Source organism: Mixophyes fleayi, chromosome 11 (genome assembly GCF_038048845.1).
Source record: "Mixophyes fleayi isolate aMixFle1 chromosome 11, aMixFle1.hap1, whole genome shotgun sequence".
NCBI classification, from domain to species: Eukaryota; Metazoa; Chordata; class Amphibia; order Anura; family Limnodynastidae; genus Mixophyes; species Mixophyes fleayi.
In genome coordinates this window covers 56,088,810-56,103,006 of record NC_134412.1, presented here as the reverse complement: position 1 = coordinate 56,103,006, position 14,197 = coordinate 56,088,810, and the positions used below count along the sequence as shown (strand labels likewise).

At 47.1% G+C, this 14,197-nt stretch overlaps 1 protein-coding gene across 2 annotated transcripts in view; it reads left to right on the top strand.

Annotated features, from left to right (window-relative positions):
* The window catches only part of CEP164 (centrosomal protein 164), a 108,762-nt gene that overhangs the window by 48,197 nt on the left and 46,368 nt on the right, over nt 1-14,197 (top strand). The gene's annotated exons all lie outside the window — the stretch shown is intronic.

Below are 14,197 nucleotides of genomic sequence, written 5' to 3'. Positions count from 1 at the left end.
TCCTGGTTTCTGTCAGTTCTATCATAACAGAGGGATCCAGGTCTGATTTGTGACTCGTTTCAAGTGTCTTTATTTTTTCTAGGAGCGAGTCCCTATGGGCAATTTTTTCTCGCTTTCTAACCGCACCCATTTGAATAAGCTTACCCCGTATAACGCATTTATGAGCTTCCCATAAGGAAATCTTCGAAATGTCGGGTGTGTCGTTGGTTTGGACATAATCCGTGATGGCCTCTTCTATCATTGTCTTGTTATGCGCTTCTTGAATTAGGAGTTCGTTTAGTCTCCAGGTGAAAGGTCTCTTAACTGTCTTAGAAATAGAGAGCGTCAGGTACACCGGCGCGTGATCTGACCATGTGATCTGGCCTATAGTTACCTCTGAAATCAAGGGCAAATGGTTATGGGTAAGGAAGAAATAGTCCAGTCTCGAATACGTGTTATGTGGGTGCGAGAAGAAAGTATAGTCACGGTCTGTGGGATGTTTAAGACGCCATGCGTCAACCAGCTGGTGTTCGTGCATAGTACGTCTCACCCTTCGATACAGCTTACCGGCCAGTCTAGCGGATCCCGAAGATGAGTCCGTCGGAGGATGTAGAACCCAGTTGAAATCTCCGCCCATTACAGTGATGCCCTTCTTTAACGGTTCCACTTTGTCCAGAAGCTTTTCTAGAAATACAGGTTGATTAGAGTTCGGACTATAAATATTAACAAAGGTATACATTTGGGTGGATATCATACATGTCACTGCCAAACCTCTTCCTTCCTGTAATGTATGTGTGTCTATGTCCTGAACAGGCAAACGACTGGACATGAGAATTGCCACTCCCAGGGACTTATTTTCCGCATTGTTACTCATAAAGACATGTGGGAATTGGCGGCTGCTCAACCTAGGAGCAGAACCTTGCTTGAAATGAGTTTCCTGTAAAAAGGCTACGTCAATTTTTTTGGCCATAAGGTCGCGTAATAAACGGGACCGCTTTTCCGGGACATTTAGACCCTTAACGTTAAGGGTAACGCATTTAAGTCTACCCACCATTACCAAGCAGTTCTAGGTATTTACCTGTGTACCACCACAAGGGGAAAGTGTGTATGAACCCATAGGTGAATTGTAGTGGGGGGGAATTGAAGAAAGTAGGAATGAAGGGGGAGGAAAGAGGGTCAGGAAGCCATAAGTGCTTAGACTGAAGTATCAGTATCAGCAAAGAGCTACTAATCATTGGCAATTTTGTAAGACCGTTCCGGCATACCATATTGGATCGTGATCCAAACATGATCCGGAATATAGCACTCGGTCTTGGAGCCCTGAGGAGGGCAGTAAACAGCGACAGCCAAACATACATAGATAGATGGTCCGCATCTCGTCCTCAGCAGGGTCCCGGGTATTTTCAGCCCAGGTCCCTATCTTCCAGGGAGGTGCAGGACCTCTGTTACTTATATGCACTAACATATTCAATTTTTGTAAAGAGAACAACAAACAACTATGCATGAACACACAGCTAATCGAAAATACTTGAACATTGTAATATTGGAAAACATTATAACACTATAACCTTAGAAATCTATAGAAAAACTTTTAGAAAAATATTGATGAGTTAGGCAAATCTATATTGAACACTAACAGTTGTAAATAACATATCAGAGATGAAGGGGATAAAGTAGGCAAAGGTAGGATAGGAATATTCACGCCCAAGAGAAGCTATTCACGGTAGCAGGTCTTTAGTTGGGTCTTATGAGAAGTTCTCCTCCTAAGGGTGAAGTCTCGCACTCATTTGTGCGTATTCAAGTGTTCCCTTGTGCCTGCTGATTCAGACGCTTTTGGGGTGACCGCTTGGATCTACTTGGAAATTGGAACCTATCATCGTGTTGGGACTCCATTACCGGATACAAACGTTGATGGGACTCCTGCCATTCAGCTAGAGTGATTAAAGGAATGTTCAAGGTGGTACAGAAGTCTGGCAGGTCTGATGGAATCCTGAGGACCGTCAGTTTCCCTTCATGTGTAACTTGTAGTTGGAGCGGGAAGCCCCATCTGTATTTAATCGATTTTTTCCGGAGCTCCTCCGTAAGGGGTTTAAGTAACCTCCGAAATTGTAGGGTTTGCCAGGATAGATCTTGGAATATGTGGATTTCCTGACCGTTGAATTCCACTCCTTGGAGACCCCTTAGCTTGCGGACGATTTCATCCTTCTGTGTGTAATAGTGGAGACGGCATATAACATCTCTGGGCCTTTCCGTTGGGGACCCCCTTGGGCGTAATGCTCTATGCGCCCTGTCAAATACGATTATATTGTCGGATGGTAATTCTAGGACCTCATTAAACATCTTTGTCAAAGCATCAATAAGGCCCTGTGGGGGGACGTCTTCTGGCAGACCCCGTATCCGCAGGTTATTACGGCGACCTCGATTGTCTAGATCGTCCATCTTTTGCTGGAATCCTTGCAAGGCCTTTGCCTGCTCCGCCACCGTCCTTTCTAGAGCTGTAACACGTTCATCACCTTTTTCTTTGTGTTCCTCGAGTGCAACCAATCGATGGCCAAGGTGGGCGATATCTGCTTGCAGTGTGACCACTTCTTGGTGTACAATCTCTTGTAATTTTGCTTCTAACGCTTCAAAGTCTTTTTTAGAGGGTAGCTCTTGCTTAGTTGGGAGAGACTTAAGCATCCTTAAGACTTGTGACAAATCAGGTTGCTCTGTTATCTCAGTCCCCTTCTGGCGACGTGTTTCGTCCTGTCGTGGGTCAGGTGATGTTGATCCAGAAGCAACGGAAGGAGATGCCATTTCTGATTCTTCCGTGGCCACAGGGGTTTTTAAATATGAGCGAAGGTCAGAACGTTGAGGGGTCTCTTGGGATTTTCCTTGATTTTTCTTAGCTGAGCTTTTACGGTCTTTGCCCATCAAGACGACTCTATGTGTGTTCAGCAGTATGTTCGAGGTATAATACTCATTGCAGGTAGTACATAATGTTGAGGTAAGACTGCCGCCATTCACCCCTCCTCATGATTGGTCTAGGCGGCCATCTCGCAGGACGCGAGCCGTGGTCTGTTCAAAGGAATATTACCATGTGTCCAGTGCGGTCCTATTCTGACTAAAGAGCCAGCTTCCCAAGAGCAGGATTTATATTCTAGTTGACTTTGTAAACTTAGGTTGAATAATGTAGTGTAGTAGCGAGAGTCTGCCACCGGATGTCAGTGTTGCTACATCAGTAAGACTCAATCCAGGTCTGTTACACGTTAAATCTGAACAAAAATATTTCCACTGGATGTAGCCTGGTATTTAGCAGGTGATTACTCTTTTCTGTAATGGTTCTATATTACTGCCCTGCTATCTGTAGGAAGCCAACTTTACTCCTTCAGGTATCACAGACATACAAACAGCTTGTACCTTATTTTGGTGTCTCGCGGCGTCAGTGAGGCCAAAGTGTCAGTAGCTGAAGGATCTGTTTTGTGCTGCAGCGAGCGTTTGGGTGCTAGTATGCAGGGGGGGGGCCGGGGCTGCCCCCTTTAATCCAGACCACTGATTGACGTTGGGGACTCCCAGCGGTGCCGCCGCAACCACCCGCAATCTCCCCTTCGTACCTCCAGACACAATCCTGTGTGCAGAAGGAGCTCTCCGTCCACCCGTGGCTGACAGGCTGCCGCGTCCGCTAAGCTGCCCCGCCAAGAGGGGTTCTGACAAGCGGGGACGATTGGATGCCCTCCAAATAGGTAAGCCCCAGATCCGGATGTGTGGCCCCTCTTGTGATGTTAGGATGGGGTTGGGGATGTGATGGAGGCTCCTTAATAGCCACGTGGAGGTCCAGGCCGCAATCCCGACACTCGGCTACACGGCAGCTCCACGGGTGCCTGAGGGCTCTAAATGCAGCCCAGGTTCTCCCCTGTGCAGCTCCGTTGAAACACTGCTGATGAGGGCACCCTAAACTCGAAGCACCGAGGGGTACACCACACGTTGGAGCAGGAGCTCACTCCCAGCACGTCCAGCTCGAATGGCCGCCAAGCCACGCCCCCAAGATATATCAATTTAATATGGATAGGTCCACAATACGCTCCGGCCGGAACGAGACAGCTTAGATGTGTTAAACAATTAACATGCATCAATTGACACTGCCGAAAACAATGATAATGGTAAAAAACACTATAAACTCAGTGTGATTGAAAATATGGTTAGAGTGCACTTGCAAGCTACTAAAATATGAAATGACAATTGGTATGAACCGCAAAAAGGGAATGTAAGGAAATATAATGTCCAGAGTTGTAAAATAAAAATGTTGGTGATGATGAAAAATGCAAGCAAAAATGAAATTGGTAGCCGTTACTCACATGAAGCAGGGATGTCTGGCTGTCTATAATGCAGACAGGCACTTAGTAGCGGTCCCAGAGTCTGTGCTGATGAGGTTAGATATAACGTTGATTTCAATGATAAAAAGCACCCAGCAGAATGCCAATTATTAAAACAAGAATGAGGAAGAAAGTTCTTCTAGTTCCTAAAGGGAAATCCTCTCCTTGTTGAAAGAAAAAATGATCCCGCTCAAATAGCGTGTGCACGCTGCGGGATATCTTCGTGTTGAGATTAAATGTATGGATATCAAAATGCCTCCAATAATGGACAGGTACCCAGCAGAATATAGGTGGTGATGATCCAAATGTAGTCCTCCTAATCCCCAACGTAGTCTCTCTCTTTCTCTTGGCTGATTGGCACATCCGGATCTCTTTAAAAACTGGCTAGGAAGACCAGTTGGACATTACTATCCCTGAGGAAGCCCACTGGCCATTGCCACCGGGCGAAACGCGTTGGAGACTGTCCCTCAACTCAGTTTTATTCAACTTACTAGCATGCTAGCATCTTACATTACCATATACAGACATCCACATCGGAGACCAGCCTGTAGCGTGTATGCGCTCATCCGTAGCGGCACTACCGCTTCCCCTGTTTAGCCTCAACTTTATGAGAAAGAGAGAGACTACGTTGGGGATTAGGAGGACTACATTTGGATCATCACCACCTATATTCTGCTGGGTACCTGTCCATTATTGGAGGCATTTTGATATCCATACATTTAATCTCAACACGAAGATATCCCGCAGCGTGCACACGCTATTTGAGCGGGATCATTTTTTCTTTCAACAAGGAGAGGATTTCCCTTTAGGAACTAGAAGAACTTTCTTCCTCATTCTTGTTTTAATAATTGGCATTCTGCTGGGTGCTTTTTATCATTGAAATCAACGTTATATCTAACCTCATCAGCACAGACTCTGGGACCGCTACTAAGTGCCTGTCTGCATTATAGACAGCCAGACATCCCTGCTTCATGTGAGTAACGGCTACCAATTTCATTTTTGCTTGCATTTTTCATCATCACCAACATTTTTATTTTACAACTCTGGACATTATATTTCCTTACATTCCCTTTTTGCGGTTCATACCAATTGTCATTTCATATTTTAGTAGCTTGCAAGTGCACTCTAACCATATTTTCAATCACACTGAGTTTATAGTGTTTTTTACCATTATCATTGTTTTCGGCAGTGTCAATTGATGCATGTTAATTGTTTAACACATCTAAGCTGTCTCGTTCCGGCCGGAGCGTATTGTGGACCTATCCATATTAAATTGATATATCTTTCCTTTACAAGCGCCCAGAACCTGACTATTTTTATACGTATCTAACATTGTTGGGAGTTTAGGGGTCCCCCACACACTCTCAGGTTCGCATTTGGCTGCTTCATATATTTGGAGGAAGCGCAGCCTATCCCTCTTTTTCAACTATACAGAGGGCATTCCTGTGACCACCATACTATACAGAGAGCATTCCTGTGACCGCCATACTATACAGAGAGCATTCCTGTGATCTCCATACTATACGGAGAGCATTCCTGTGACCACCATACTATACGGAGAGCATTCATATGACCGCCATACCATACGGAGAGCATTCCTGTGACCTCCATACCATACGGAGAGCATTCCTGTGACCTCCATACCATACGGAGAGCATTCCTGTGACCTCCATACCATACGGAGAGCATTCCTGTGACCACCATACCATACAGAGAGCATTCCTGTGATGGAGAGGGTACAGAGGTTACAGCTGTATTTCGGGGTCCAGGAGTCAGAATTGACAGGTGTCGGGGATCAGAAGGAAGGGAAACATATCTGGATAGAAACAGAGGAAACTGATATGCGGGGCAAGGAAAGGTCAATGATGGGGGCTCTGTACTGTACCGAGAGTTGGGAGGGGCACTGGAGCCATAGTTATCAGGAGCAGAGGTGAGAGTGTTGGTGGAACGTAGGGCTGTCAGGAGGAGCTGGGGATGCTGGAAGGGGCAGTCCTGGAAGCAGAGAGCTGCTAACACACAGCATGTGATATAACAGACCAGTGCTTAGGGAGAGAACAACTAATGGAGCTGACCGATCCCCCTCCCCCTCACTTACTTAAGGTCTGTTCTCAGCTCCCTGCAGTGTTGGCTCTTCTGCACTGACAGCATGGTGACATCACCAGTGATGCTGCAGTGACAGGGAGCCGGCGTTTTTTTTCATAGTCCTTTCATGGACCAGCCACCACACTAGCCCCTCCCCCCTCTCGCGGCACCCCCCCTCCCCCGACTCGCGGCACACCCCTCCCCGACTCGCCAGGGAGTGGGCGGGTGCCACGAGTCGGGGGAGGGGCCACAAATGTTTTTTTTTTTACTATGTAACACAGAGGGGAAGGTAGCGGGCGGCTGCTGCGCCCCCTCGGGCTTGCGCCCGGGGCGACGGCACCGCCAGCACCACCCTAGTTACGGCTCTGGTTTGGGCCACTAGACAGGGAAAAATCAGTATCCTCCTTTACTGCCCTATTTTGACATAATATTGTGTGACTGTTTCTTCCTGTCTGCTTTTTTTTCTTGATAAAATCCAAGGAGTACCAAGGGCTACTGTCCAACCCCCCCCTTAAAAAAAAAAAACGCCACAGACTGCGGCTTAACAAATAGAAGCCAACGCATCAGCTCTATAGTGAGGACAAGGCAGGCGGCTTGCTAATGCAGACAAGCACGCCATTTGCCATTTCTGTGGACTAAAGATAATGTGGGATGGCTTACAGAGAGGCCACCTCTACAGATATGGCGGTCAGTGGTATCTATCTCCCAGGAGTGGGAGAAAACGGCAACTGTACGGGTAGCAGAGACCTGAGACCAGCTGTAAATTCCACATCCTGCAGATAGATTTCTCTCCTCATATTCCTCACTCTGCATCAGAGGGTCCTTGGTCACCTAATAGAGCTAAGTACCATTCTACATATCTTGTGTTTTACCAGCCATATATGTATATATTAGATAAAATAGATATATGTTCTGCTAGTTTGCAGAAGCAAAAATCCACTTAACATACAAAATGACGCTCTCTTCTGAACTCTGTGCAAAGAGTTATTATTAATTATTATTAATATTTATTTATAAGGCGCCACAAGGCATCCGCAGCGCCGTACAGAGACAAACAAAATCACAATACAATGGGAGACACCACAGTACAGTAAACACAGCAACTCAGTACGCTCAATGCACAGCTAGAGAGGGCGGGGAAGGGGGAGGGAGGATCCGCAATGACGGGGCCCAAGAAGGAAGGCGCGGAAGACAGGGAGACCCCCAGGGGGGAGGAGGGAGCGAGAGTGGACGTGGGGTGGAGGACCCTCGAGGAGGAGGGCTAAGTAGCTGGAGAGCAGATTTAGAAGTGGTGGAAACAGGAGGAGAGATGGCCCTGCTCAGAGGAGCGTACAATCTAAGGGTTCTGGCGGTTCCTCGCCCTTTCATGCTAGTATGCATGAAGCTTCTGGGCCAGATGGTCTGCTTGTTCGAGACACTTTCCTTTTAAAAAATTCCATTCACGTACCTTTCAGTGTGATCTGTTGAAAAAATGGACAGGCTCCACCATTCACTTGGATTCCCAGTTGATTCAGTTGTCTCTCGGAAATCCCGTCTGTTCCTTCGTTAATGGCTTATGAGGGATCTTCTGTCCATGGACATTTCCTTGGCTACTTGATCTTGGACCATTGTCACAACGGACACAGGCCTCCTTAGTTGGGGTGTTGTGGTGTTACACTTGTGCCTTCAGGGGACCTGGTCACCTCAGGAAACCTCTCTTCCGATAAATGTCTTGGAATTAAAGGTCCTGTTGCTACCTCTGCAGGAGGCACAGCAAGTTCTGTAGGGTAATCCAGTCCGACAATGCCACGGCTGTGGCGTATGTAAATCGTCAGGGAGGTACCAGAAGTGTGGGAGGCATGCAAGTGGCAGCTCAGATTCTGGCTTGGGCAAAAAAGTTTGTTACGGCCATAACGGCAGTGTTCATTCTCTGGGTGGAAAACTCTGTGGCTGACTACCTGAGCAGAGACAAACTACTGCCTGGTGAGTGATCCCTCCATCCTGAGGTTTTTAAGTCTCTAACCCAGAGGTGGGGTCTGCCTGACATAGACCTGATGGCTTCTCGTCACAACAGGCAGATTTCCTCTCAGTCCTCCAATCCCCGCCGCCTCTTTGCCACCTTCAACTCCCTCCTCTCTCCCCCTCCCCCTCCTGTCCCGCCTTCCCTCTCCGCTTCTGACTTCGCCACTTTTTTCTCTTCTAAAATTGAGACCATCCGACTGAACATTTCCTCATCCCATCCCTCTCCCGCCTCCCTCATCCCTTCTCTCTCCAACAACCTACTCTGGTGCTCCTTCTGCCCCACTGCGGGTGATGAAGTTCGCTCCCTCATTCTTTCCTCTCCACCCTCCACCTGTCCTCTCGATCCTATCCCCTCTAACCTCCTTCGCTCTCTCTCTCTCCCACTGCCTGCTCTTACCTTGCTCACCTTTTTAACCTATCACTCTCCTCTGGTGTAGTCCCCTCTTCATTTAAACACGCTCTTATCTCTCCCATCCTCAAAAAACCTAATCTTGACCCCACCTCTCTTGCAAACTTATCGCCCTATCTCACTTCTCCCCTTTGCCTCCAAATTACTTGAGAGGATTGTCTGTTGCAGTCTCACTAGACACCTCTCGGACAATTCCCTCCTCGACCCTCTCCAATCCGGTTACCGCCCCCTCCACTCCAGCGAAACTGCCCTGGCCAAAGTTACTAATGATCTACTTTTAGCCAAATCTAAGGGTCACTTCTCCCTGCTCATCCTCCTTGACCTCTCTGCGGCCTTCGACACCGTGGACCACCCCCTCCTGCTACAAACACTTCTCTCTCTTGGCCTCTCTGGATCTGTCCTTGCCTGGTTCACCTCATATCTCGCTAACCGCTCCTTCTCAGTATCCACGTCTGGCTCCTCTTCCACCCCCTTCCCTCTCCCTGTTGGCGTCCCTCAGGGCTCTGTTCTTGGCCCTCTACTCTTTTCGCTCTACACCTCCTCCCTGGGGTCTCTCATCTCCTCATTCGTTCTTCAGTATCACCTTTACGCTGACAACATCCAACTCTACATCTCCTCGCCTGATCTCTCCTCCTCCCTCCTCTCTCGTGTATCTGACTGCCTCTCTGCCACTTCCTCCTGGATGTCATCGCGCTTTCTCAAAATTAACATCTCCAAAACTGAACTGATTGTCTTTCCTCCCCCTAGACTCCCTGCCCACCACATCCTCTCTATCACTGTTAACAATACCACCATCTCCTCTGTCACCCAACTCCGCTGCCTGGGCGTTACCCTCGACTCCTCTCTCGCCTTCGCCCCCCACATCCAATCCCTCGCCCAAGCCTGTCGCTACCAGCTACGCAACATTGCCCGCATCCGGCCCTTCCGCTCCCATAATGCCACCAAAATTATCATCCACGCACTCATCATCTCCCGCCGTGATTATTGCAACCTCCTTCTTACCAGCCTCCCCCATTACCAACTCGCCCCCCTCCGCTTTATACTCAATGCGGCTGCAAGACTCATCTTCCTTTCTTGCCGCTCCTCGTCTGCCTCTCCTCTCTGCCTTGCCCTACACTGGCTCCCCATTCCTTACAGAATCCTTTTCAAACTCCTGACCGTCACTTACAAGGCTCTCTCTCAGTCTACTGCTCCTTATATCTCTAACCTCCTCTCCATTCACACCCCTGCCCGCTCCCTGCGCTCGGCCAATGACCGTCGCCTCTCCTCCACTCTGATCACCTCTTCCCACTCCAGAATCCAAGACTTCTCCCGTGCTGCCCCCCTTCACTGGAACGACCTCCCACGCTCCATCCGTCTTTCTCCCAATCTGTCCTCCTTCAAGAGGGCACTCAAAACTTACCTGTTCCTAAAGGCTTACCAACCTTCCACCTAACCTCTCCTCCACCTGTTCTTCCCCTCTCTCCTCCCGCCCCCCTGTTCTCTCCTCACTTACTTCAACTTGCTCCCTGTGTGCCTGAGATCTGTCTACCCTCCCTTAGGATGTAAGCTCATTTGAGCAGGGCCCTCTTCCCTCTGTTCTCCATACCTGCTCTTCTGCTCCGTCTTTAATGCATTAGCCTGCCTGGAGTCTCTGAAGTTTTGGTATTTTTTGTTAACCGTTTGTAATGTGTCACCTTGTTTAGTCTACTGTTTGTGCTGTGTACGGCGCTGCGGAACTCTTGTGGCGCCTAATAAATAAAGGATAATAATAATAATAATAATAATAATGGACAAGTTCTGCTCGAGAACCAGGGATCCTCTGGCTGTAGCAGTGGATGTAATGATCATGCCCTGGGAATACCAGCTAGGATATCTGTTCCTTTCATTCCAACTGGCCTGAGAACTTGGACGAGTGAAACAAGTAGGACTACCCATGATCCTGGTGGCTCCACATTGGCCACGTCTGGTCTGGTTCGCAGACATTCTGCACCTGGAAAGTGAGCAAGGGCAGCGTCTACCGCTTTGCAATGAACTGCTACTACAGGGCCCATTTCAGTTTCAGGACCTTCATCGGTTGGCTTTAACGGTGTAGCTATTGAAGCCAGTCTTTGGCGGGCAAAAGTTTTATCCACCAGAGTAGTGGACACTATGTTGTGACCTTGGAAACCGGCTTCTACCCGTATTTATCACGTATAATAGGGTGAGAACATTCAACCTGTCAAATGGTAGTGATTGAGCACTAGTGCTTTTCTGTCTGCAAAATCTCTAGTTTTGAAAGTGCCAGTATCACACCACTCTTAGGCACATTACATCGATATGCGAGCAGCAACTGTATTCACAATGCTGCATGGAGGGTTTGAGAACATGCTTTGAGCACTGTGCTAAAAGCGAGAGCAAAGTGCGAGGCTTTGTCTATAGGTATTTTTCAATACCTGTGTGTACAAGCCCTAGAAGATCCTTCAGGCACTCTGAGCAACCAACAAAGTGTCTTAATTGTAATGCAGAGATCTTTTATGTACACTATATGGTCAAAAGTATTTAGCCACACCTGTTATTGAATTGAGGTGTTTCAATCAGACCTGTTGTCAGAGGTGTGTAAAATCAAGCACCTAACCATGCAATTTTCATTTGCAAACATTTGTGATGCAAAATGGGTTGCTCTGAAGAGCCAAGTGATTTCAAGCGGGGTACTGTGATAGGATGCCACCTTTGCAATAAGACGGTTCGTGAAGTTTTATCCCTACTGGATATTCCACAGTCAACTGTAAGTGATATTATTAGAAAGTGGAAGCTTTAGTAACAACAGCACCTTGGCCACGAAGCGGAAGACCACGTAAAATCACAGAGCGTGGTCAACGGCTGCTAAGGTATATGGTGCGTAAAAGTCGCCAACTCTGCTGATTCCATAGTTGAAGAGTTCCGAGCTTCCACTGGCATTAATGTAAGCACAAAAATTGTGCGTTGGGGTCTTAATGGAATGGGTTTCCATGCCAAGCAGCTGCATGCAAGCCTTTCGTCACCAAGACCAATGGCAAGCGTCAGATGGAGTGGTATAAAGCACACCAATGCTGGACTGTGAAGCAGTGGAAACGTGTTCTGTGAAGTGACGAATCACGCTTCTCAGTTTGGCAGTCAGATGGGCGAGTCTGGGTTTGGCGGATGCCGAGAGAACGTTACTTGCCTGACTGTATTATGCCAACTGTGAAGATTGTTGGCTGTTATTCAGGGTGTAGCGCCTAGGCCCCTTATCTCCAGTGAAGGGCAATCTTAATGCTTGAGCATACCAAGTCATTTTGAACACTGTTATGCTGCCATCTTTGTGGCTACAGTTTGGGAAAGGCCCTATTCTATTCCAACATGACTGCCCCAGTGCACAAAGCAAGGACTACAAAGATATGGTTTTAATGAGTTCGATGTTCGATGTGAAAGAACTTGACAAGCCTGCAGAGAGTCCTGACCTCAACTCCATTGAACACCTTTTGGATGAACTGTAACGGAGATTGTGAGCCAGGCCTTCTCGTCCAACATCAGTGCCTGACCTCATAAATGCTCTACAGAATGAATGGGCACACATTCTCACAGAAACACTTCAACATCTTGTGGAAAGCTTTCCAAGAAGAGTTAAAGCTGTTATTGCTACAAAAGGGGAACCAACTCAATATTAAAGTATATGTATATGAATACCGTGTCATTACAGTCCTTCTTGGTGTAATGGTCAAGTGTCCGAATACTTTTGTCCATATAGTGTACATGTCTGCAAACTGTAAAACTGTCAGTCACATCAAGGTGTCTCTGTTAGATTGGTATTTCATTCTAACAATGAGAATAACCACATAGATTTAGTAATGCTGAATAATGAGAATAAGCACAGTGGTGGGCAAATCATTGTGTAGTGAACAGAGAGAGAGTGACCTCAGGCAGCAAACATCTAATTCCAATAATAAAAGTAGATTTATTATATTTGCAGAAGTGTATAAAAGCCAGCCAGATATATTTCTGATATTTTTTCCCTAGTATAATAGTGGGAACTGCAAATTGCATTTTGATGCAATAGTTACATTGTTCTATAGAAGCTGAAAAAGTAGGTATTATATTTATATATTATTTCCTGGATCCAGCACTGTCCTTGAGTTTGTACACTATGTGACAGAGGCTCAGGCTTCAGAATAAGTAGCAGATGTTTTTCTTCCTGCCTCCCAACCCCGTCCATAGTGTGAGCATGTGGTAGTCTTGAGCTGTATATATCCACTGAGGGATTCACAGAGCCTGAAGCATCAGGTGCATTGTCTGTGTATTGGATGTATATTTACCATCGTTCGAATGTGAGTCATCTGAGACTACCAGGAAACTCGCAAATAAGGACAAGGAAAATGCCCAGTACCAGTGCTTAAAGGGGGTGGCATTCTCTGGCACCTCTCATAAACACACTAAACCAAAATAAAGCCTTGTAATAAATAACATTGTCACAGAAAATCTAAGCACAATTCTGAAAAGCCAATAACTGGCACAAAACTGGAAGAAATTATTGCATAATTAAGGTGCATTTCTTTTTTGCACTAGCATTTGGGGGACACTGCTCACCATGGGTATAGAGGGCGATGTATATATAAGGCACTAAAGAACGAAACCCATTTCCCTGCCCCCTTGACTGACAGCATAAGTTTTCTATTTAGTGCATAGCAAGTAGATCACTTTTTTTAGTTAATCTTTTTATTTTATTTTCTTCTATATTTTCTTCTGTTTTAACGTTAGCGGTGTTTACAGGATGAACACCACTGTAGTAGGGAGAACACTGATAGTGCTTAAAATTGCAACCCCCCACTTCATCTTTGGGGCTCCCGGTGAAAGGTTCACTCTGTCACTTACAGCGGGGACCAAGGACCCAATTATTGGACCAGGACAATGAAGCGGGCCGTGGCAGCAGCTCCAGTCTCCCCCTGCACTGGCAGAGACGGAGCTGCTGGCAGTCTCTGCCCGCTTCGTTCTCTGATAGGACAGCAAGCAGTGGTGACTTGAAGAGGAGGCTGCCAACAGCGCTGGAGACGCAGGTGGTGGGTAGACAGTCTGGTAGGGAGCTGTGGCGGTCGCAGCTCCCACCAGATATAATAATATAGGCACCATTTTACAAGGGCTGGATAGTGCTTCACTACTGGAAGGTAACACATCCCCTCTTGCCAGGCTTTTCCCCCCTGTGTAAAGCCTGCCATTTCTTACTGCTCCCTCGGCCTTTGCGGTGCCTGTGCACATTATTCCTGGGGGGAAGTTTATCTATTTTTGCTTGTGTGCTTTTATACCTGTTACTGTATTTCTGGTTCCAGTTGCCAGCAAATCTACTGTCCCAGACCCCATCCCATGCACTGGTTTTTGTACTGGACTGTTCTGCTTTGCAACC